Source organism: Sturnira hondurensis, unplaced genomic scaffold, assembly GCF_014824575.4.
Source record: "Sturnira hondurensis isolate 20B ecotype Veracruz unplaced genomic scaffold, ASM1482457v3 Scaffold0003801, whole genome shotgun sequence".
NCBI classification, from domain to species: Eukaryota; Metazoa; Chordata; class Mammalia; order Chiroptera; family Phyllostomidae; genus Sturnira; species Sturnira hondurensis.
In genome coordinates this window covers 7,789,441-7,816,302 of record NW_028076432.1, presented here as the reverse complement: position 1 = coordinate 7,816,302, position 26,862 = coordinate 7,789,441, and the positions used below count along the sequence as shown (strand labels likewise).

Below are 26,862 nucleotides of genomic sequence, written 5' to 3'. Positions count from 1 at the left end.
TCACCTGAGGGCATCTGCTGTGTGTGTAGCAGAGGGGGAGGGGCCTGCAAGTGTATCTGAACCAATGGGCTGGTTCCAGGGATGATCATGTAAGGACATGTGACTGTAAGATGGCACAGAAATGGCCACTGGCTTGGATTCAGGGAGGAGCTTCACATGATTTCCTTCGTGAACAAACAAGCTTTTCTTCTTAGCATTTTTACTGGTGGCAAAATTTTTGATATCAGTGCCTATAACTAAGCTCTGTTCAAAATATGTCTTTCCCTCTTCCTGTGGGGGCTGATTATGCTTCAGGCAGTCCTCATCTTTCTGCATCACAGCTGGACTTGCAAAGCTTTTTCTGGCAAAACTGCCTGAGAGAGGAAAGCCATGATCTAGACAGTTGGTGCTGGACTCCAAGCAGCGCTGTCTTCCCCTCAGGCTTTTCGTAGCATCGGCTGCAGCTGTGGACAGACAGCTGGGCATGGTCATGCCACATGGTGCCAGCATGGTGCTGCAGCGGGGCCTTTCTCTACAGCACTGTGATGGCCACAGGCTTAGATTCAAGGGGTCATTGCATTTGAATGTCTTCCTGTTTAGAATGGACTAAGCCAGAGTCACTCAGGGTTAAATGACCTTCCTCCTCATGCTGGTCTAGGTCATTGTCACTAAGAGTTAAGAGAGTCCATGCTTCTGCTCCCCTAAGGTTCTTCACCAAGACCCTACATCCCCCCATTGAGCTCATTTTCCAGGTTGTCATAAGAGAAGTCAGTCATTTATAATCAAGGCATATTGGAGGGGCTCTCTCTAGTATCACATCTCACCGAAACCTCTCCAAAGAAGGGGTTGATTTCTTCTCCAAATATTCTGCAGACATTTTCAAACAGAAATTGAGTAAGCAGAATAACCTTTTTATGAGCTCGTTTTCTAGTTTTGGGCTAAGGGAAGTAGGAAACCAAACAATGCGTGGAATGATACACACCACTGAATTAAATGCAGTTGTTTGATTACATGGGGAATGTTACTCTATGTTGTATAACACCCCAAAAATGTATCTTAGGAGAACAACATTGGCTCTTGGATCTGGTCTATCAGACTTTTAATTGTATTTATTTCTCTTCATCATGTCCTTGATCCATCACATAGACCCAGTGATCATAGAAATCTGATGAGAAAATATTTCCAGAAATATTTTGTAGATTCTGCAAATAGATTCACAGCTCAGGTATATTTCAACTCCAGAATTCAGTTTCTCTTTCAGCTCTCTGCAAGATTTCACACTGACTGAAGATGCCTTTTGTGAGGGGTCCTTTCTGATTAGGAAAGAATTGTGTATCAGAGACAGGCTTGGGCAGACCGTCATTCTCACAGATATTTGGCAGAGACACTCCCACGAGCCGTCCTGGCATAGGAGAGGTGGTAACATGGGCGAGTTAAAAGGCCCACTTTGTATCTTCTCCTTTTAAATGTCTTCTGATCCGAGTCCCTCAGCTGCTGGGCTGCAGCCAGGCGGCTGGGCTTCAGGGTGAACCTGCGCTGCATCTGCTGGGGCAGCTGTTCCATGAGGAAGGGCACTCGGAGGTTGGGAGGGCTGGTGGAGTCCTCTGGTCCCTGTGTGTGGAGAGCAGGACCGATAAAATGGCATTGGTCTGATCAAGATAGCATAAAGTATATAAAACAAAGTGGAGTCACTCACGCCAACCAAAATGGCTGTCAATCAGCCATGACACTTTGGTTCAAGAGGGAAACTACCTAAGTCAAGGCAGACACATCTGGCAAGGAGACACATCTAAGATACTCCCACATGTGACCAGAACAGCCATGTCTGCAGAGCAGGACCACCTGTAGATAGGCTCCTAGGCAGACTCCCACTTGCTATCAGGGGTGACAAGACAGCAGAAAGACCCACACAGGTGGGGTGCACCACTTTCAAGGTATAACCGAGGCAGAGTCCAGACCACTGCTGAGAAAGCTGAGCTCCACACACCAGAGTGCTGCTCTACCCCACTCTGAGCTCCCTTGGCATCGGCCGCTGGAGGCTCTGCCCTGCTGCCCACCTGGCTCCAGAGATCCTTCCTTGCAGGAGGCTGACAACTGCCTTGCTCACTGTGCTGTCTCCCAGACCTGCAGATTGAGACTCTGGGGCTCAGGTTCATTATCCCCCACTGATTGCTCTGTGTGTGTGTGTGGGGGGGGGGGTTATATTTCTCTTAGACTGTTAGAATGAGAGTAGGATATTGATGTATGTTAATGTTCTATTTTGAGTGAAGCTGAATTCAGTAAAAGCTGAGTGAATAGCATAGTTACTTTGTGTGACTCTTTTCTATTCCTTGGTGCCAGGCTGCTCAGCAGGCAGCTAGCTGAGCAGTTGCCCAGCTGTTGTATAGGAAGAACTATATCATGAACATACGCTGTGACACTGTGTCAGGAGTGCAGTGTCTCAAAGATGGCTCACTTTAATTCTGTAGGTTTATGTATGCCCAGTAAGTGAATACAGTGCCTCATCTTTGCCAGAACTGACCCAGACCTGGTGCTCTCTCTCAAAGCTGGTCATCCCCAGCATTGGTAGTGATGTGTTGAGACATCCTTCACTGTGTCTGAATTCCTTATTGCTGTAGTTTTAGAGCAGGCACAATTCCCAATGACCTTCATGAAAATTTGGAGGGGAATGCTCTTCGGATTGTCCTTCTTGTTCTCGAGACCGATGTGTCTGTGAAGGAGAGAGACATGTGTCCTTCTGCTCTGGGGAACTGAAAGTGGCCTCAGAGTTCACCGTGGGCCAGCCCAGGACGATCTCCTGGTGTCAGTATGGCGTCTCCCACTTCTTCTGCACAGCTTGCTGTCCATATATCACTTGACACTATTTTTCATCTTAAAGTTGTCATATTTGATTTTGGCCACAACCAACAACAGATCACTGAGCAGGAAAAGATACCGTCCCTGTCTCTGCAGGCCCCTTTTGAGTTCTAAGGGCCATCAAGGAGCGGAGTCCTGTTGGGGCACATGGATGATGAGAGAAATGCACACACACGTCCATGCTAGCAGAAGGCCTTTCCTTGGTACTAGGCTGGTTTTGTAGAGCTTTATTCTGGGTAGGAGATGGAACAGTCTACCTTCATTTTCTTTATGTGGGATTGGTGTGCCTCACCAGATACCATCAGCCTTAAGGACCTGGCAGTGACCTCTGGGTCAAGAGGTATGGCCAGAGGACCTTGATGGGAGAGCCAGGAGCCCCACACCTGTTTAGGAATCATGACATCCTGTCTGCCCCATGGTAGATGGAGAAAAAGAGGCTATTGGGTCCACTCAGAGTGATTAGACTCAAATGGTAGAGTACTTGAGGTTTTATTGTGCTGCTGGCTGGTCATGAGGCAGGTAAGGTGGAAGTTCTAGAATTAGAACTAGTGCAGGGGCAGGGAACATTGGTGTGAAATCCCTGCAGGGATTGGCTCACACGCCATAGTGGTGGGTAGGGAGGGTGCCTGCAGTGAGCAGTTCTGCTGCTCAAGCAGCAGGTTCCAGCCAGCTCAGTGTCCTCACCTTCTTGGTCCAGGGACCTCCCTTGCTCAGACACACCTGTCAGGGAGGAAGAGTGACCTGGCTGCTTTCCTAGAGTCTTTTACTGGGGGCCATCTCTTGAAGAGGACCTGTAAGTAAACCCCAAGCCAGGAGGAGACTGCATGGTCATATCCGTGGGATCCTGGCCAGAGAGGTGAGGGTTCATGGGGCCTAGGTGGCTGCTGGGCTCAACCAGGGAGCCAGGCTCAGGGTGAGGGCAGTGTACCTCCTGTCAGCACACTAGGCAATGCTGGATGGGTGTGGTTGCTGTGGCTGCCACCGACACCATGACCTGCCCACCTTGGATCCAGGTATCCAAGTACTGTGCCTTGTTCATCAAAAATGAAACAAACCAGGGCAAACAAAAGATTAACCACTAATCCCTATGGGAACACTTGCCTTGTTCTGTGCTGTATTCTGATCTCTTCTTGTTTTAGAATGTGCCACTGGTCCTCCCTAGGAGAACCTCATTGATATGTTGAAGACTTACAATACCCATTGTCTAATGAAGAAACTAAGATGTAGGTGAATAAAAGACTTGATCAATCTGTTAGAGTGATTTCATGGATAACCTAGAACCAGGCATTAGTCATACGCTGTAAGGATGGACTTTTATATAGCGCTCTGGTTATATAATTATATCATTTTAAATATCTCTTTACCATAAAGATCCTTCCAAACTTTAACTAAGATTCTTAGTTAACGAAGAATTAGTTAAATTCTTCGTTAACTAAGAAGCAAAGATTACTTTGCTTCTCTCAGAAAATCATTTTGAAATAAAATCTTGGTTTAAAATCTTAAAATTTGCATGGAAACACAAAAGGCCACAAACAGCCAAAATAATCCTAAGAAAGAAGAACAAAGTTGATGTATCTTGCTACTGGATTTCAAACTATGTTGCAAAACTATGATTATTAGAACAGTATGTTACTGGCACAAAATCACACATAGATTGATGAAAAAGAATAGAGAACCCAGAAATAAAAACCATCGTATATATGGTCAATTAATCTATGATAAAAGATTCAAGAATGTACAATGAAGAAATGACAGTCTTTTCAACAAGTGGGAAAACTGGGCAGAAACATGCAAAAAAATTAAACTGGACTATTCTTTTATACCATATACAAAAATAAACTCAAAATAAAATGAGCCTTAAATATAAGACCTGAAACCACAAAATTTCTGGAAGAAAACACAGGTAGTAAACTATTTGACATCAGTCTTAGTAATATCTTTTTGGATATGTTCCCTCAAGCAAGGGAAACCAAATAAAAAGTAAACAAATGAGACTTCATCAAATGAAAAAGCTTCCATACAGTGAAGGAAACCACCAGCAAAACAAGAAGACAACCTACTGAATGGAAAAATACATTTGCGAATGATATATCCAATAAGGGGTGGATATCCAAAATATGAGAGAAACTTCCACAATTGGGCAGAGGACATAGAGACATTTCTCCAAAGAAGGCACGCAGATGACCGATAGACACCCGGAAGACGGGCAACATCACCAGTCGTTAGGGAAAAGGAAATCAAAATCAGTGAGATGTCACCTCGCACTTAGAACAGTTATTATCAAAAAGTCAAAAAATAATGTGTTGGTGGGAATATGAGGAAAAGGAAACCCTTGTGCACTCTTGGTGAGACTGAATATTGGTGCAGCCGTTAGAGAAAACAGTATAAACATTCCTCAAAGAACTGAAGACAGATTTATCACATGATCCAGCAGTTTTAGGTATTTATCTGAAGAAAACAAAACACTAATTTTTAAAAATATATATGTGTGTATACAGGATCCAGCACAAATAATGACCTTTTTATTACAAAATCTTTTATTACAAACTTATAAGCATGTAATTCTGTAGCATGATAATATCACACTCAAGCACACCCTATGACATTTTAGGTGAAATGTTCAAATTGCTGGCCCTCGTGTGTGAGACATTCATGTACCCTACCAACCACACTCCAGCAAGCCTTACTTCTACCAGACCCTGTATATATTGTATGTGTACATGTACGCATACATACATATACACAATATATATATAGGTTTATTGCTGGAATATTATTCAGCAATAAAAAAGAATGAAGTTTTGCCATTTGCAACAACATGGATGGACCTACAAGGTATTATGTTAAGTCAAATAAGTCTGAAAGAGAAAGACAAGTACTGTATCATTTCACTTATATGAAATCAAAAAAAATGAACAAACAAAATAAAAAAACTTCAGAAATAAAGATCAAACTGACGGAGGGTTGAGAAAAAGTATGAAGGGGAATATAGTCAGTAATATTGTGATAAGTTTTCATGGTGACAGGTGATTACCAGACTTAATGTTGAATCACTACGTTGTACATCTAAAAAGTAATATATTTTGTACCAACTACACTTAAACTTTAAAAATAAAATCTTGGTTTAAAGAAATTCACTAAACTGGTATAATAAATTTTCTGAGGAAGTAATAGAATCTCTTACTTTTTGAAGTTACAGAACATAGATTGGTGAAATAGAGGCTCCATCTCTTTTTGGAAGAAATCTTGCATACTAAGTGACCCAGATGTTTGATTCTAATCCATGTGCTGAAGGTAAAAATATTTTTGTCTTTGGCCAGAGCTCCAGTATTTGTTAATAAATTAGTTTATCTTAGGAGTACAATATATTTCACTTACTACTGCAAAGAGAATTTTTATATGTAATAAATTAAAAATAAAACATGGCTTAGGATAATTCATTTGTTCACCTCTTCATGTCCATTTATATATTATCAATGGGGAAAAAATTACTGAGTATTTTTCAGGAGGGATGAAAGATGACAAAGGTAAGTGGCATTGATCACCTCAAAGGAGCTATAATTAAAAGAAAACACATGAAACAATTTCCTAAAGTAATGTATCCTGCCCATAATTAAAAATATGTAAAAATCTTCCCCCAATGAAAGACCTCTGTTTATAGATCTCAATTTATTATTCTTAATGCACTCTCACTATTGGCAGTTACACATTCATGTATTTGATTACTGTCTTTATTACAGGATCTACGCTACAATGTAAGATGGATGAAGATAAGAATTTTTGTTCATCTCCACGTTCCCAGCAGCGAGAAGTGCCTGGCCCAAAGACGACACTTCACAGATACTGAGTGAGTGAGGGAGTATGAAAACCTTACCTAGAGTTCATTACAAAGTTTCAAAGGCAAAGAGGTTATTGAGCTACATCTTAAAATCTCAACTTGAGTTTAAGGACAAAGTCAGTGGGCGTAGAAAGCCATTTTACAAAGCAACATATTTGAGAGAGCAATACATTCAAATGCATGGCTGAGAGAAAGAGACTGGTTTGTGGAAGGAACACTGAATAATAGTTCAGGCTGGCAGAAAGATTCATGAACTTTCATTTTTAACCTATCAAAAATGGATTTTCCAGCCCAGGCTGTATTAAAGGGGAGTGATGAGAGGTGTCCGCTGGGGGATCACTCTGACACTCCGGCAGAAGTTGACTGGAAGAGAGAGCGTTCCAGCTGGGTCAGGGAGACCAGGTAGGAGGCTACTGCAGCAATGCGAGTAATAAATGACAAAAAATTAAATCACAGTCCCACGGAAAGTGAGGAAGAGAAAAGGAAAATTTGTGGTTCTTAATTCACTCGAATTCAGTTTTCGTGGGCCGTCTCACCGGAGGACTTTCTGCACTGTCGGCATTAAATGCTACCAGGCACACCTGCTTCTTAACTTGAGCATCACTCAGGAATAGGACTCAAGCCAAGTAAAAATGCAATTTTCTCAGTATGGAACTTCAGCTAATAACAAGTGAGCACAGCAGTTCCTAATTGCTAGACGGGTGACTTTTTACCGAGGTGGGGAGATCAATTTGAAATAACAACAACAAAACAGGATGTATCCTGCCACAAGCATCTCTCCAAAGGCAGTCTGGCCAAGGGAAGGTCTACAAAATCCAAGCCTGCTGCAAATAAAAAGTTTAAAAAACAAAAAAACGAACCAATCAAAAGCTCCCACATTTTTTGGGAATGGAGCAAAGAGTCCGTGTAAATGACCTTACATTGCCAATGTCTTTAAGTTAAACATTCCCTGAGTTGGTGACAAGATAGGATGGTAATTGCTGGGTTTTCCCATGGTTCTAAACTTATAGTTGACCGCATGAAACCATTACTAGGGACCTCTCTCTGATCATAGACTCCCCAGAGCCACAGGACACAATAGTTTTTAGGGGGTGGAGGAAGGTAAAGACCATTCCAAGTCATTGTTACTAAAAACAGTTAAAGTACGGAAGCTTGAGAGCACTTTCCTTCATTATGGCACATCCAAGATTAGTATTTGTATAAGACCATGTTCACCCAGTGGCATTATGCCATGCTTTCTTGAATGGAAAGGAAGGGCTTGGAATACCAGGTCATTGGGGATTTTCATCCTCCTGGCTAGGCCCATTGGACAAAGGTGCAAATGTGAGGTTAGTAGAGGTTAGTAGAGGTTAAAAAAAAAGTTTGACAATCATTGACCAAAGAAGATTTTTTGAACTTCTCTATGGTAAAAATCTTCAGAACCTGGCCCCAGCCCCCTCTTCTTCCTCCCAAACCTCTATGCCCAGGAGACCCCGGATGTTTGACATTGCTGGGACGTGCCACACTTTTTTCCTTTGTGTCTTTTGCCCAGACTATATTCCTCCTTCCTCCGCCCTCTGGTCTCTCTGAGGTGCTTTCTGACTCTCCTACCAGGAGCCATTCCCCACAGCATCGCACACACTTCTAACTGCAGGTCCTACCTGGTTTTATAAGATTTGTGTGTTTTGGGAGCTGTCTCCCTAAAAGATTGCAAGGCCCCTCGGGGGAGCGACTCTGTCTTATTCACGTTTGCAACATGCCTGACTCACAGCAGTAATCAGTGTTTAGTAAATATTGAGGGAGTAACCTCAGGAAGTGTAAAATTTGTGATAACTTTTTCTTATATTACAAGCCTAATGAAAAAAAATTAGCACATCTATTTTGACATGTGTCTTTTCTTCTGCTGGAGAGTGAATGACTTCACATCTTGGGCATGTCGATTTAGCATGCCCAACATATTTTTGAACATTTTCCAGGCTAAACCTTGTAATGATGTGATGATAAAGATGAATAAGACTCTTAAGTTGCCTGCAACATCATGGGACACATCCTTGTCCACAGCCTTTCTGGCAGATGTGTGGGCGGGTGCCCATATACGCACATCACACGGAGCTGCAGAACCGTCACTGTTCATCAGCCTATGCCGAAATCGGGTCACGGGGCCACCCCTATGCTCAAAGAGCAGAGCTGAGAAAAGTGGGAATTAATTCTAATGTTAGTTATGATTAGAGATTGAGGCTTGAGGGCTTTCTGATTTAGGTAGAGAGTAGCTTACACTCCTCCTCAGATTTGAGTCATATGTTACAGGCTTGGAAAGATCCCTAAATCCTCTGAAAAATGGAAAAGGGAAGTCTGTGATTCTCTGTATGTAATCTTCTCTTCTCTTCCCAATTAAATTGAAACACTTGACAGCCCAGCCGTCAGGAGACAGTTGCAGGGGCAGGGTTTTCTCATCCCAAATCTGAAGCTCTATGTTTGGGATTTAGTCAGCAAGAGGAGATGCAATTGTAAGCAAGCTAATGAATGTTATCTAATGACTGCCCTGTAAGAGTGAAATGCTTGGTGGAAAGGAAGAGAAATAACTGGCACTGAGAAGAGCATCGGTTAGTGTCTCACAGCTCTGGTCCCAGATACTTGTCCTAAGAGAACCTTGTCCTAAGTACTCTGACCTGTGTAGCAGGATGGAGGAGACCTATGTCTGATGCTGCAGCGGGATGTGAGATGTCCAAATGCTGCCTTGGAAAACAGGCAGACACCGTGGATGCATCAGTCAGGATGTTTCAAATATGCAGATTCAGGGCACATTTGAAGGGTTGTTCTTTGACCTTGGTCAACCCCAGAAGAGAGATCCTGGATCAGAATGAGAGGCTGTATGGAGCCACGGAAACAGCATAGGCATTGGAGTCTGCAGAGCTGGGCTGGCTTCTAATTCCACCACTGTGTGACCAAGGACAAGTCACTTCACTTCCCTGAGGTTCAACTTGCTTACCCATAAAATGGATATGAATAGTTCATGGTCCTGGACAGGTAGCTCGGTTGGTTAGAGTCCCATCCCAATATGCCAAGGTGGTCGGTTCAGTCCTCAGTCAAGGCACATGTAAGAATCAACCAGCGAATGTGTAATTAAGTGGAAAAATAAATCTCTCTCTCCCTCCCACCCCTTCCTTTCTCTAAAAACATCAGTAAGTAAAATTTTTAAAAGAGTAATTTACTACACTTTTGCCTAAATGCTACTTACTGTAAGCTCAATAAATGATGTAGTAATGAATATCACATTGGTAGACGCTAAGACCAAGTACTGAACCAGACACATTGGGCTCAAATTCTGATGTCTAGCATTGAAAAGATTAGTAGACTTGCAGAAATTACTTTACTTTTTCAGTTTCTTATAAGATGATGTAATAATAATTACAAGAATACCATCCTCATAGGTTTGTGGTGAGGATCAAAAAAGATAACACAGGTCGCCCTCTCAGTACACCTACCAGGTTACGTGTTCAATACAAGTTAGCTGTTCTCGTTGTCATCATCTCCAACCCAGATATTTTCAGATATCTGCTTCTTTCACCACTGGCAGGATCCAGGTGAAGTGTGGGTTCTCTCACATCAAATTTTCATCTAGTTACAATGGCCATAAAGCAGGCCTTGACCTACTCAGCAATGCCAGTTTTGTAGCAGATTATCCTTTCTTGCCTCCCAAGCCTGACACAACGTACACCCAATAATGCTCTTTTTCCTGACTGATAGCTCATACAGAAAAGTTCTTCCTCAGAAATGATGGTACCTCACTGAGCCAATAACTTCAAGAGTCCGAATTTCCTGGTATGACAAAGGAGTTAAATTGGGAGAGATGGCAGACTTGCATTAGAAGCCTCATCATAACGGCAGTCACCATTTACCGACCAGTGTCTATATCCCAGGTCCTGTGACATTTCACGTGTATAATCTGATGCCTTGAATCTGCACTCTTGCAGAGCGTGGCAGGCGGGAAACAAGCTGGTAAACAGCACTGAGTTGTGAGACCAGCGAAGAACACATTGATCTTGGAATACGCCCTGAATTGTCTCCCTTCTGTGCTTTTCTCAGATGGTTTCCTCTTAGGAATTCCTTCTCCACTTGGAAGTATCCCACCGGTGCTTCAAGGCCCTACCGCATGGCACCTTAGCCACGTGATGGCTCCCTGCCTATCCTCAGTAAGCTAGCCGCCACTCTTTCCTGTTCCCCACACCTGCCCATAGTGTTTTTATCATGAACAGCTGTGTTATAATTGTTTCGGAAATTGGCTACCTCCGCCATCAGCCACAAATAACTTCATGAAAGGAAGGAGTGCCTTACTCATGCTTCTATTCTCTGTCCAGGAGAGGGTTTGGCACGTAGTAAACATAAAGTGTATGAAGTACAGTTGACACTTGACCAGTGCAGGGGTTGGGGCACTGACCCCCTGCACAAGTGAAAGTCCACGTATAACCTGACTCCTCCAAAACTTAATGATTAATAAATAGCCTATTGTTTCCAGGGAGCTTTACTGATAGCAAACTACAGGGATGTCCAACCTGCAGCCCAGGGTGGCTAGGAGTGCAGCCCAACACAAAATCGTAAGTTTACTTAAAATATTATGAGGGTTTTTTTTGTGACGTTACATGTTGTAATGCATTGAATGTGTGGCTCAGGACAATTCTTCTAGTGTGGCCTAGAGAATAGAAAATGTTACTAATATCATCATGAAAATACATTTACAGTATTTATTGAACACAGTCAGCGAATGAGTGGACACATGCATTCAAACCCATGTTGGCCAAGGGTCAACTGTACACAAATGTGCCTATGAGACACTTCCCCCTGCTGAGTGAGTGCCCCTGCCCTCCCGGCAGAAGCACCCCAGCATCAGCATGGGGCTCTGTCTTATATCCGCTGCAAAGAACCAACTATTATAAGTAAGTTGTAAAAATCCTCCCTTTGTATATAAAAAAAGGTTAAGAGCCATTAAGGTTTATGAAATAGCCTTTTGTTAAATTATTTAAATAACTGGACATGTAGTTGATGGATTGGACCCATGCAAGGAAGTCTGGATGTCCCGGCATTGCCATATCCAAATTATTTACTATACTGAGCTAAATTGGCTTTCACGCCCACTGCGTTCCAGTGCCCAGCCAGGGAAGACCACCCCAGAGCTCCACAAGGGAGATGTCTCTTGGCCTGGGGACTGGAGGACAGTTCACTTCTCTTTAATCATCTGGCAGTTTCTTCCCTCTTCTGGTGCCTCCCTCGCGTCTCCTCCCCATTTGACCAGCTCCATGTTTGTATCTTATGGGAAGTAAACTATGATGCAGACCAAAGGCCCCAGGCCCTAGATAATCGGTTCCGTGGTGCCTGTTGTGCCATGGCTTGCTTCCCGCATATTTTCAAAAGAAATAAAACAAGTATTTTATTTCTCAGCATTAACTCCATTGCCTGGGTGGGACAGTGTTCAGTGAACAGATAAAAGAAAAGTGAGCACTCGGGAAGCCCGCTCCCCTGGGCTATCACCTTCAGAAAGTCCCCTACATTCTGCAGCAAGCGTGGCGAGACCAGCTGCAAAACCCCAGGCATTTAGAAGTTAGCATCAAGCACCAGGGAGCCAGGGGCCGGTGGTTTCTTGAGCAATTGCTGTAATCCAGTGCTTGCCATGATTTGTCTCATTAATCCTGCAGGCAGCCCAGGAGATGAGTGTTGTGATGGTGATGCTCACAGATGTGGGCAAAAGTCAGCCTTCTCTTGGATGTGATCCAGCACTGAGCTCCCTGGTATTTAGAATTCCACAGAGCAGTACAGCTTGCCAACACGTTTTCAGGTTAATTTTACTAAAAGTGGATACTTTTTTAAAGAGCAGCAATTGCCATGTACAATGAGTATCATTTAATAAAATAAATGGTATTTGTTGCCATAAAAGTGTACCATCTAAAAATAAAAGGGAGTCCTTTAACTTAAATATGTCTGTCTATACAAAAAACATGCAGACTCTACTACCCAGCAGTTCCTTCTCTAAACGTTTATCTGAGAACGACACTTGCTTGTATAAACTAGCACACGTACCAAAGCGTTCATAGCGGCCCTGTTCACACTAGATGTAACTTGGAAACAATTCAAATAGCCATCTACAGGAAAGTGGATAAATATGTAATATGCTTTCAAAATTAAATAATATACAGTAGTCAAGATAAATGAACAAAAGCTGTCTGTAAAAATCATGGATCTTAATAAAAGATCGAGTGGTAAAAATGTCAAAAACATAATAAGATACTCGAGTGGTAAAAATGTCAAAAACATAAGATACATGGTTTATGAAGTAAAACTTTATAATATACTTTTAGAGATTATATGTAATTGTCTATGTGTATTATGTGTATCTGTGTGTATAATTGTTTAACGAATGAGAATAAAATCTCAAATGAGGTGAGACATGAGAATGGTATGAAGGAGAATTATATGTATAGGTGTGAATTATGGTCAAGGGTCTAGTTCCCGTGCTGGGTAGGAGACACACCTGTATTTATTGCATCCTGTTGTTTCAAACACACACGGGGTGTGCATGGACAGCAAATGGACATGTGCCACAAATCAACAATTATAAGAGTAGTAATACTACTAAGACATCCTTTAGAATATTTTCTTTTCTCCCCTGTTTTCCTCAGGGTCATTAATCACATATCAGCATTAGGCAGTGGGTGAATCCACCTGTGGAACAGTAATCTAGACCAAGCAAGCTGATTTTCCATGAGGGTAAGAATTGTAAAGCAGGTCTTAGACTTGCAATGGTACTGAGACCTCTATTAGGGAGTCTGGGTGAGACAGAGAGAGAACAGATCAGCTAAACACACATAGGACAGGCATCAGATGGGTGGAGTGAGGTATAGAAAGAGTGGAAAGGAGACAGCCACAGGTGCTGGGTAGGAAATAAATGCAGGAAACATTGGGAAGAACATCATCATTGGTGAAAAGTACTGACACTACTATTACTTATTAATTTCCCTTTCCTTCCTGTCTGAAATAATAAGAAATGTACTCTGGCATAGGGGGAAGAATTATAGTTCTCATGGACTTCCCTTCAGCTCTAGAGTAGAAAAAGGTTCCCCTTATTTCATCTCCTAGCAGGATTTGTATGAAGAGACCTACAGAACTTAAAAGCCTTCTTACAAAAATGCTGCAATAATAAATCTACCTAATGGCTTGTTCAGTGATTGATCTCAATACATCACTACTCTACTTAAAACTTTTCTGTTCCTCCCCAAAGACTTACGATAATGTTTAAGCTTCCACAAGACATCCTGAGATGTGGCTTTGCCTGCCTGTTCAGCCTTATCAACCACACCTCCCTCAGAGGCACCTTACACCAGTCTTCCTGAGTGGACTGTTTTTTTACTGTATTCATGCACACCCCACCTTTGCCTGTGCAGCTTTGTTTGGAAAGCTGTTCACCCCTTGTTACCTAGGTAATCGCATCAATCCTCCAGTCCTCAGTGAGGTATCCAACCCCTGGGGAACCTTCCCTGACCACCTGGGTAGACTGGCTCTCCCGTTATCCACCTTATCACAATATTTAATCATTATTTACATTTTACTGTCTGCTCTATATTGAGGGTTCCCCTGAGGAAGAGATTTATGTTTTTTAGTTCTGTAGTAGGCAGTTAGACACGGGCAGAGCCAAGGACATTGGGCCAGGTACAGAAGGTCACCAGGGCAGAAAGCCCTGGTTACCTAGCGATGGGCAAAACTGGGAAAACAAGGACCTCACCCAAGGGTGATATGTTTCCTCTCCTAATGTAACGGGGTGCAGCCAAGAGAGGGGTCCCAAATAGGGATTTGGAATGAGGTCCAGAACTCAAGGTGTCCAGGAAATATTAGAAAGATATACAGGATGTCTTTCTGCCCCCTACTGTCCCCCCACAAGTGTGAGTTGGGGGAAGGGACACACAGAGCAGGAACATGCAGCTAACCTCTGGAATGGTCATTTAACATATCTATAACCTTTAACTGGTTTCATATATATGTTAAATAGCTGTGGCCATGCTTTGAGCTAAGGGGATGGAAGTGACTTCCACCCCAGATGTAAGTGGGGGCAGCTCTCCCTGGTTACAGCACCTGTGTGAGAACTTGAAGAAGATTGGCTCCATGACATGGGGCCACAACTGCCCAGACTCATGATGGCAGCCCAGTAAACTTGGAATAATACAGGAATGCTGGCAGGTGTAACTGATTGTAGGAGTCGAAAAGGGGGGTGCAGAGGAAGGTTGGCACGAGGATTTAAACCCAGACTCGGCAGCCGTGCAAAGGGAGAACCACATACTTTTGGCAGAGTGGGGACCCCCACAGCTTTGGTGGAGGGGAGAACCATGCTGCTTTGGCCCGGGGGGAGATCCCCACAGATTTGCAGAGGACAACCATGCAGCTTGATCCTGGCCAATGACACAGCTGATGGTGTCAGGAGCCTGAATCATGAACTTCTGCTTCTTTTCCTGAGATACGGTACCCCAGACTAGGCAGAGGGAGAAGAAAGCACTGTGGGCATTTGTGGTTATCCTAAAGGACTTTGATATTTTAATGAGGGCATTAGGTCACTATTTTAAGTCTATATAGATTTAAATAAACATTTCCTTTCCTTTTCACAAATTTCTGGCATCGAGAGACGTCTATCCTCTGGCAGCGGACAAGCGAACCTGGTGGGAAGTCCTTTTCAGTAATGGTATATTGCACCCTCCTTGGCCCTATGTTTCTGTAACACTAACACATTGCTAGTCATGTGGTTTGGACTTCTTGACCTTTCATATCTCTGGTCATGCAGTTCAAATTCTCCCCTGACCTCTCCCTGTCTGGTATGTTGCTAGTCATGTAGGTTAGACTCCCTTACAGGGGAAACAAGGTGAGCAGAGAATAGCCCTTAAGCACTACACTCCCTAGAACAACAAAGTTCTGACCTGCATCAAATATACCTAGGCCTCAGTTGCATTTCAGCTTCAGGCCCAAGACAAGTGGGCCTGAAACAGCAAAACCAGACAAGTGATGGCATGGCCGACATCAGGATCAGCTGTGTTGACTAATGACCCCCTGTCCTGGTGCTGACCATTCAGCAGAGACCACAACCCTGAAAGGACACACCTGGAAGACTGCTAAATAGCCTATTGAGATCCTCTCCTGGGACCACTTCTAAAATCCCCACCCTTACAAGCCCTTAGGATGGAGGACCCAGGTAAGCTCTCTCTACGGAACATGCCTGTGCCTTTTCCCACTCCCTCCCTCCAGGTGTTTTCCTTGTCTCTTTCCCCTAAGCTGCAAGTGTCCTTCCTTTGCCTCTGTAACTTGTTCCCTGAGCCCATGCCCAGCTGGCGCAATTTTCCTACCTCTGTGACTTTCTAAATAAACTTTCTCTTACACTTTAAGTCTTGGCTGTGAATTCTCTCTCAGCTAGACCTTAAGTACCGAGGTTGCTGAACCAAGGCCTGGTCAGACTCCGCCCATCTCACCATCAATCGTTCTAAGGCTAATTATCTTTTCGAATGAGATAAGTACACACATAAACACGCAGAGGCTAAACCCCACTACCTAAAATAAGCCCAATGTATATTGTGTTCAGTAAATATTTGTTGAATTAACTGGATGTCAAAAATAATTCTATAGCCTAAAGTCATTTCAACATATAATCTGGACAGCTGCAGAGTCAGTAATTAATTCAGCTAGTTCAGAGAAAGCCTAGCTGTCAAGTAATTCAAGAATTAAATTAAAAAAAAATTTAATGGGGGCTATATTCTGCCCATCTCTCTAGCTGTCCTTCTGACTCGGTTCCCAGGCCCTTTTGACAGAGGATTCTGTCATTCAGCTCTGAGTCAAGCTGGCAGACAGAAGGAGACAGGCTTCTAGATCCTAAGGCACAAGCATGCCACTGCAGCCCAGGCTCAGAAGGGCTGCTTGGCTGTGTGCAAATGGTGTGCATTCCTACCCAACTTGCCAGAATTCCATTCCAGCTTGGCCCTTTCAGATGCAAAGGGACTCATCACTAGATAAGTGATGCATTTCCAATACACAGCAGCGTGAATCATCATCTAGTTTCTTCTGGGGAACAGTTGCAACAGTGCCTTTAAAATGCCAGTGAATCATCTCTAACTAGAGCCTAAAATAATATGATGAAGCCATCTGTATTGCACTGGGAAAATATCATGTGGCATAATTAATTCATTGGATGTGATGATTACTTAGAATCACAGAAATACACGTTTGAAAGAGCTCTCATGAGGCCTGTCAAAAATTCCCAGATTCCTCCAAAGACCCGTATTTAAACTCACCAAAAGCATAATTACTCCATCCTTTAAATTATCTAGTCACAACTTAAATATTTGCCACAAATGAACGTGTGAAATTAGAGAAGTAACTTAATCTCTCCCAACCTTGGTATCTCATTTTTAAAAGTAGGGGGAAATGCATCATTTTTCTCAAACTCTAACACTGATCTCTATCTAGGGTCTATAGAGCATTCCTTCACAGCTACTGGGAAAACCGAGGGCTACCGACAGTACTTAGCATTTCCCTCCCATACTGTTGTTTAAAGTAAAACGAACTCCTATTTTTCCTTGTGTTTCTGCCTCTGATTTTACTAGGAAAAAACAACAAGATTTGACATTAAAGTCAAACACTAGAACTAACAATGCCCTAGCTACCCACTGCTTTAATAGTCACTAAATTTATCAACTGCATTGAGAAGCCATCTAGTGTAGCCACTACCAGATTTTAAGTCAGAAGGTATGATGAGGATGATAGCTCAGGTGATTACCATCTGTGAGACTCCAGGTGAGTCACAAAATTATTTATCACCAGGTATAATAATAGCTTTCTCACAAAGCATCTTAGCCTGGGCTCCCCATGAGTGTTATTAGCTCATTGCTTGTTCCCAGACCATCTTAGAAGCAGTACAAAGTATTTCTCAGATCTGTCTATCAGCGGGACTAAGGAGAAAGCATTTGTCCATTGGCTTTGAGGGACACCAGATTTTGCCACCCCAAAATGTGCCTCTTGAGGTATTGATGTCATGATTTTAAGCTGGTAATTAAGAAACAAAAGACTCAGAAAGTACCTTTGACCTCCCCCCTTACCGCCTAAAGGAATTCATATAGAAAACATGCCTCTGGAGGAGAACCTGAGCATAATGCCCTCAGCACATACGAATTAGCACACTGTGGTAGATGGGAAGAAATCTAACCCAGCCTTTCCCCCCTGGCGTCGTCCCTTTGTTTCTGAAATGCCCAGTAAGAATTCAGCTGCCACATGCCTACTCTCTCTCTGCTACCTGCGAACTGCTGGCTTCCTCTTTGGATTCCCAGACCTCTACACCCTCTTCTTTTTGTCCAGAATGGCACATAAACCTCAACCGCCTACTGTGGTTTTGGCTTACACCTTATGGCATTTCTGCATGTACATCTGTAATAAACTTGGTACATTTTCTCCTGTTAATCTCTGTTAATTTGATCACTCGTTCAGTTAGAAGAACTTAAAAGATCAGAGGAAAGTTCTATGTTATTTGTTTGCCCCACGTGTGGCCCAGTGAGCCAGAAGCACTCACTGCTAGCTCCCTGGACTGCTGCAGCTCAGAGATGATGAAAAGCCGACCACAGCCAGCAGAGGTGCCGAGCACTCTTACCCTGCCGGTCTCACTGATCTCCCCTCAGGTGCGTTCATTGGAGGTTAGAAGTGGTGAAAGGCCTCTTATTCTTTCTAAATTTAGATTGGCAGGAGAAAGTAGCTGGGAAACTTTTCTTGGGCAAATGTGACCCTGGTGCCCACGTGGTTTGAGCAGACTTGTCTTCTTCCCTTGCTCCTGTTCCTCTGGGAGAGGCTCTGTTCTCTCCAGCAGTGGGATGATGCCTGTGCGCCGGGCCTCCAGCTGAACGCTGTGGATACAGGTGAGCAATTGCAAAACTTGTCTGTTCAAAGGGGGAAAGGATGTGATTCCCCATGTCCTGGGACAGATTTGTGAAGACAACCCACCCCATCTTTTTTAGGCTAACTCTGGGAATAAACCGTTTGGAACGTGTGAGGGCTGCACCCTTCGCACTCTCTGTGGAAGCCTCCTCTTTCCTCACTTGAGCTTTTCAAAGGCTGATTGGTTGGAATTGCTATAAAAATCCTACCATCACTGGCCTGATGATGGAATCTTTGAGTTGAAAAAAGCTTTTAAACTGGAAAGTGTGAGAGCTCTCATATTAGTTATAATGACTTGCTATTAAGACTTCTTTCATCTTATTAAAGAAGTTAAAAAAAGGATAGAAGTTAAAGAAAATTAAAGTCCATTCAGACTCCTTCCAATTTGCCTTCAGATATTTCTGGACATTGTAGGGAAAATCAGGACACCAGAAGGACAATTGCTCAACATTTAATAAAAGGAGAATCATTCCCACCAAAGTAGACATTTTAAAAAGATGACTGAGCTATAAGACAAAGAAAACATTGATAGAAACGGAACAAAGAGGAAACAGGGAAGAGTCACAGGACTCACTCTAGCAAGATAGAAATATTTAGCTAGTTTTTAGCAATGGGATAAGTAAAACATACTGATGAAGGTAAAACAAAAAGTTTAATATAGCTTGACCTAAAGTTGGGTGAGCCAAAGAGACTGCCTGCTGGTCTTCAACTATTAAGGGCCCCAAACAAGTCTGCTTCTTTTTAACCAAGTTTGAAGAAATTTTCTTTAATGAAAAAGCAGAGATTATAGTAAGAAACCTGACAAGATATTTTTAAAGAAGTTATTTTTGATCAGAAATTTGGCAAAATTGGAAGCTGATTTTTCTGTCTACTAGAACTTTAGTAAGCCTCCTAAGCCTTCCCGTGGGTTAATCAGGAATGCAAATACAGCCCACAACTGCCTGAAAGTGAACAAACCAAAAATAATCCACTAATCTTGTGTAAATCTGTTAATGTTTATGATCTCTCTTTGTCTTGTGTTTGTCTGTATATTTTATCTATAAAAAGGTACTGCATTTTGCCATGTATAATGTGCACCCATGATTCATGAGCATAATACACAGGATTATTATTCCCATATATAATGCGCATCCTAATTTTTCCCTCAAAAATTTAGCAAAAAAGTGTGTATTAAACACAGCAAAATGAGTGTTTTCTACCTCAAAATGCTATTAATAATTTTTCATCTTTAATTGGCTTAAGGGAATTAGCACTTATAAAATTAATAGCTGGCCGTTCTGATGGTAATGAAAAAATATAATAAAGATTTTTTAAAATTAAAAATAAGTGTTCTAGAGATTATATAAGATTTCCAAAATTATGCTAAATCTTGCTGTGTTATTATTTGTAATCCTAGCTACCTTAAAATGTTATGTCACAAAGAAAAGCAAATTTCTTTATTACATTGTAATCAAATATTTAACCACATAATTTTAACTTTTTGTCATTTATAGTTATTTTTTGCTCTGATACTTTTGCAAATATGTTTTATCTTCAGAAAGACCCATGAAGAGGACTCTGATTTCTTCTAAAATGAAAGTTTTGAGAATAAACTTTCAGATACACATTTAGACTCTCTGAATATTTGCAAAACTCTAAGGAAAAACTGGATTTATGAAAATACTAACAAGTAATCAAGATAAGAAATCAAGATAAGATTTAATTACATGGCAGTAAATTAACTGAGGATGATTATAATTTTTGACTTTTTGTTTGAAATATTGATTATAAAAATCCTTTTGTTTTTCAACTATATGTTAATTTGTTTCTTGTAAACTATAACCTAGAACAGTTCTACCTGTTCTAACCAATCCACCCAGAATTGGGAAATTGGGAAATTCTTAATAATTATTACATTCATTCTTATATTCATGGAAATGTGATTATTGGATAATTTCAATAAGAATCTGTTCTCTTTGTAACAGGACACAACTGGAAACTGGTCTGTTGCCAAGGTTTACCTGCAATGTCATGTTTGGGAGGGGCACACCTAGAGTTGGGCGTGGCCAGACAGCTGGAAGGAATGAAGACTGACTTTTGAAACCTGTAAGAGCCTCTTAAGGAAACAGCCTGGTGCCTTCCTCACAGGACTGACTCTCAGCAACCTTTCCAGGAAAGTAACAATCAGGTCAAATTTATTGCAACTACACTTATGTTACAGATAAATTAGTCATAGCCTGACTGTCTTTGGTAATAATGAAGATGATTTTAGATTGAACAATTATTTTTAGTAGAAACTATAATATACACTTGCGGACATTAATTTCTAATTCAATTAACTGTCTTTAAAGTTTTGTGTTCCACCTGTGAACGGGACTAATCAAGTTGAGGTCATGGGCTCTACTGATTGGTCGAGGTCAGCATAGGGTTGATCTTTGTATCAGATCCTGATGTCAGTCAGCCATGGCGTCATTCTGTCTAGTTTTGTGAGGGTGTGGTTGGTAGAGTTGTTCCACTTTAGATTAAAAGTTTCACATTGAAGAAACCAAGATGGTAGATTTCTCCACATTTCACTAACCACTGAGTCAGTCCTGAGGCTAAGTCAGTTCCATTAAACAGTGGTGCAGTTCTTTCAGGAGGTAGGGATGCAAATGGGCTCCCACATATAAGCCTATTCTATATAGACAATCCAACAGTATCTTGGATTTATTTTCCTCAACTATTTGGCTGAAACCCTCCAAACTAACATTTTCATTTTTCTTTCATCCTTTGACGTGGAATTACGGAACCCAAACCTCCCTTTTTTCCTCAGCCTTGCAATTGAAAACTGCAACTAGATGACTTAATATAAACTTTAGAGAGAGTACCACAACAGCTCATGCTAAGACAATCTTCATGACTGACGCTGTGTAGGCCACTGAAAATCTGCCTGAACAGCCAATAACATCACCAGAGATGTTCCAACTGCCGGCCAGGATGACCTATCCGACGGTCACTGCCTACCTCACTCCATCAAGAGCAGCTTTGACATGTGGTACCACAAAACAAAAATTCTATAAAGAAACATAAAACAAAGAGAAAAGAATTCAAATACATTATATAAAATATCATACTATAAGAAAAAAGAGCAAGAGATAAGGTAGAACAGAGAATGCCAAAAACCATCAGAAAAATAATCAAATGCCAATAAGTAGATACTTATTAATAAGTACTTTAAATGTAAATGAACTAAATGTTCCAATCAAAAGACTTAGAGTGGCTGAATGGATTTAATAAAAAAGAAAAACAAAAATAAGACAATGCATATGCTACTTACAAATGACTCACTTCAAATCGAAAGACACACAGAGAAAGTAAGAGCATGAAAAACATATTTCACGCAAAAAAAAAAAAAGCTGGGATAATAATGCTTTTATCAGAAAACCCAGAAGTTAAATCAAAGGCTGTAAGAGGAAACAAAGAAGGACATTGCATAATAATAAAGGGATCAATTCAACAAAAGGATGAACTTTTACAAATGTTACACCCCCAAAGTAGGAGAACCTAAATATATAAAGCCAGTACTAACGGACATAAAGGGGGAGAATAGTAACAGTGTAGCAGTCAGGGCCTTTAACACCCCATGGACATCAATGGGTAGATCATCCAGACAGAAAATCCACAAGGGAATAGCGGCCTTAAAAGACGCAGACAAGGAGGACTTAATTGATATTTTTAGAGCATTTCACCCAGGCAAAATACGCTCTCTTTTCAAGTACACATGGAACATTTTCTAGAATAGAACACATTAGGCCCCAAAACAAGTCTCCATAAATTTCAGAAGCCTGAAATAATACCAGTCATTTTCTCTGATATGTGTGTGTGTATACATATATATATACACATATGTATGTGTATATATATATGTATGTATGTGTATACATATATGTGTATTATATATATATGGAATATTACTCAACCATCAAAAAGAATGAAATATTACCATGTGTTGCCACATGGATAGACCTAGAGTATTATGCTGAGTGAAATAAGTCAGTCAGAAAAAAAATAGCATATAATTTCACTTATATGTGAAATGTAAAAAACAAATGGCCAACAAAGCAAAAACAAACTCATAGATACAGAGAAGTAATACAGGTAGTCAGTGGATGTGTATAGGGGAGATAGTGAAAAAGTTATGAAGGATTAAGAAGTTCAGATGAACAGTTGTTAAAATACTCATGGGGGGGGGGCATAGATCTTAGGCCATCAGGTCAGCTGACCCGTGGGGTGACCCAGCAGATTTAGGCTGCTCACCATGGTTTTGGAATAGCTCCACCGCAGGTCAGTTGAACAGCCACATAAGTGGGAAGCGAAAGAAGAAAGAAGCACCTGTTCCATGTACCAGCATTTTTAATGCCTCCATAGAATGAATATGAAGCTTTTCCAAAGCTTGAGTTGTGTTCTTGTGAAAAGGCATTACACTCTTTCTATACATTTCATAGTAGGTCCTTTTACTTTTTTGATAACAAATCTAGTCTCTTTGTACAAACTAATGGGTAGAGATTTTTGTTTTTTTTATGCCTTTTAGATCAAACAATGCTGACTTCTTTCTTAGGTGTAGTAAGAAACACTTCTTTTTAAAGAAAGAAAGGGATTTTATATAAATACACACACACACACACATTTTTTCCCCCTAAAGTTCTCTTGAAGATCAGGGTCTTTATCTATAAAAAGTAGTAAATAGTTGTTTGTACCCTGTGTAAAGCAGCAGTTAGCCTTCAGATAGCCCTGTCTGGCTAAGGGTTAGAACGATGAGGACTTGTATAATTGTTTGGGCTGCTTTTAGTTATCTCTTAATCAAAATTATTAGATAATAGAATTCACGAACTTGTTACGAGTTATTACTTTGTATATTGATAACCATTTAAAAGTAAAGATTCTTTGTCACGCAAAAAATAATAAAATACCCATGAGATGTAAAGTACAGTATAAGGAATATAGTCAGTAATATTGTAATAAATATGTATGATGTAGATGTATTTTAGACTTATCAGGATGATCACTTTATAATGTATATAAATGCCTAATCACTATATTTTCAACCTGAATCTAATATAATATTGTATGTCAACTGTAATTGAGAATTATTTTTTAAAAAACACAATAAACAAAAATAAAGAAGCTTAAAACTGACATCTAGAAATCTTCTTGACCTGTAGTCCTCCAGGCTCAGAATCTGAGTTTATAATGTACTCTAATAATTAATCTCTGTTTTTATTTTGTTCCCATAGAAATGTCTCTTTTTAAATACCTGTCTATATAGGATAGGCTTATATGTGGGAGCCCATTTGCATCCCTACCTCCTGAAAGAACTGCACCACTGTTTAATGGAACTGACTTAGCCTCAGGACTGACTCAGTGGTTAGTGAAATGTGGAGAAATCTACCACCTTGGTTTCTTCAATGTGAAACTTTTAATCTAAAGTGGAACAACTCTACCGACCACACCCTCACAAAACTAGACAGAATGACGCCATGGCTGACTGACATCAGGATCTGATACAAAGATCAACCCTATGCTGACCTCGACCAGTCAGTAGAGCCCATGACCCCACCTTGATTAGTCACCATGATCAATGACTTTCCCCTGTGTAACTGATCTTTTAGAGGCCACCAAGGAGCCCAATTTTACAAGAATTCACTTGCCTATGTCTCCAGGCTTGGTGTCATTTCCTTAAATAAACCTTTACTTTCTTTGCTGCACCCCCACAAAAAAATTCAAAGGTGGACTGAGGGGAACCAGAGTTTTGCAACCCCAAATTATGCCTTTGATGGTGATTTTAAGCTGGCTATTAACAACAACAACAAAAAAAAAAACACTAAAAATGAATCTTTGACCCTTGCATTTCCTGCTTAGAGGAATGGAGACAGGAAAACCTGCTTCAGGAAGGTCACCTTAGTATATCCACCTTAGCACATCTGCATCAGTACATAATGATTGAAAGGAAGCCCTCTAACTAAGCCTGTTTCCCTCTGTGTTCCACTGTTTCCAGATGGCCCAACAAGAATGTCTGCTGCTGCGAGCCTGCTCTTTCTCAGATACCTGTCAATTGCCTACTTTGCCTTTGGATTCCCAGATCCCTGCCTCCCTTCTTCTTCTTTGACAGAACGGTAGATGAGACTCAACTGCTCACTGTGCTTTGGGTCTCGTATCTTATGACACCCCTGACACGGACTTCTGTAATAAACTTTGTACATTTTCCCTCGTTGATCTCAGTTAATTTGATTATTAGCCCAGCTAGATGTTGGAGGTGGAAAGTTATATTTTGGGAGGGCCCTCCCACAGGTTTTAGTTCCCATTGGCCAAAATTTTACCTTATAGGTTGTTAACTATCCCATATTCCTAATTTGAGCATATGTAGCCATCAAGTGGCTTCCACAGGTAACTCCTTCCTGACTGCGGGGCAAGGCAAGGGGTCAGAGCAGCAGGAGCCTGATGAGTCAGCTTGTAACTGCATGAAGCTGGTTGAGACCATGCTGAACTAAGTGAAGCAACTGTGGCTGGCATAGGAAGTGTTGCTGAGATTTCTAACAGTGCATAAGAGGTATTTGCCTTTCACCCATCCTACCATTCCAATCCACTTGTGCCCTCATCCAAGTCCAGTCTGTTGTAGAGGCCCCTTCTAGAAGGTGGGCAGCTGCAATCTCTGCAAAGACAGTGTGAGATGACCAGGGAAATAAAATAAGGTGTAGTCCCCATGCTGCAACCTGTATCCACCATCTCGCCTCTACCATCCATTCTCGATACCCCTCAGCCTTGGTCAGAACTTCAGTTGGTGTGGGTCGTTTGTCTGGGAGGGTGACCCAGACATGCATTCCCAGTTGATCTAATCCTTCACTGATTTCCCTTTCTTGGGACTTCTTTGGAACAATTGCCTATCCATCATCAGGCACAGAAAATAAACAAACACTTCAGTAGACTCCAGATATGCTCATTTGTGCCTGACTCCATCTTGTGGCAGCAGCTACATTGTCATGGTAATCAGAGTTATTTACCCATTATGTGAGTTTCTCATCCTGCTGTTTCATGAATATTAGGTGCCCTCAATGACCAGGCTGTAGTTGCAACTTCAGGTTCAGTGGAGCCCTCTCTATGTCCGTATGAAACATTCACCCACTGGGAACCTGGCCTCTAATTTAGCAGACCTAAGATTTCAGAGATAGCAAACAAAATCCCACAACTGGATCACTCAGAAATGATGATGATTAGACTGAATGCCACTTCTACCCGCTGGTCACTGAAGCCAGGTTTTCTAGTCATTAGAGACACGCACCACGGGCATAGGTTAAACGCGCGTGCCGTACACTGGGTACAGTCTCCAACCCTGAGCTGGCTTACTGTCTGAGTATTAACAACCCTTCCACCATTCTGTTGTGCTACCAGCTTATAGGTGGAGCATATAAGATAAAACAAATGAATACTGTAGTCTTATGCCAATTGTCTGACCTTTGCTTCCCTTGCTGACATGAAACATTTGATACACCCTCAGATAATGATTCTGGCCGAATTACTGTGGAAAATGCCTGCAAATATATATCCAAAGAAGGTTTCCATGATGGTGAGGTTGACCCACTTTTAAATTCGGGTAAGGCTGAACCAGGTTTTAATTCAGGTAAGGTTAAATTAAAGTGGAAAAGCTCTGGGTGCCTCAAGAAACTGTTCCATAATGAGGGCTTAGTATTGATCTCTGCTCTGGCAGGCNAACAACCCTTCCACCGTTCTGTTATGCTACCAGCTTATAGGTGGAGCATATAAGATAAAACAAATGAATACTGTGGTCTTATGCCAATTGTCTGACCTTTGCTTCCCTTGCTGACATGAAACATTTGATACACCCTCAGATAATGATTCTGGCTGAATTACTGTGGAAAATACCCGCAAATATATATCCACAGAAGGTTTCCATGATGGTGAGGTTGACCCACTTTTAAATTCGGGTAAGGCTGAACCAGGTTTTAATTCAGGTAAGGTTAAATTAAAGTGGAAAAGCTCTGGGTGCCTCAAGAAACTGTTCCATAATGAGGGCTTAGTATTGATCTCTGCTCTGGCAGGCTTGTCATTTCATAGTGGCAGCAGCTAAATCAGTTTCCTTACTAATGATGGAAATTCAAAAAGAACACGTCTGCCAGGCGAACGGTGGCTCCTCAGGTGCCGGGGGCTGCGCTGACCTGTGATAGTGCAGAGACCATGCCCAGGGTCGGCATCTGGGGTTCTGCCAGCTGCGTAAGTTTACAGCGCTCCCCCAT

General features: G+C 41.6%; 1 pseudogene; it reads right to left on the bottom strand.

Moving 5' to 3' along the window:
- LOC118984783 (rho GTPase-activating protein 20-like) lies at window positions 1-26,862 on the bottom strand (annotated as a pseudogene).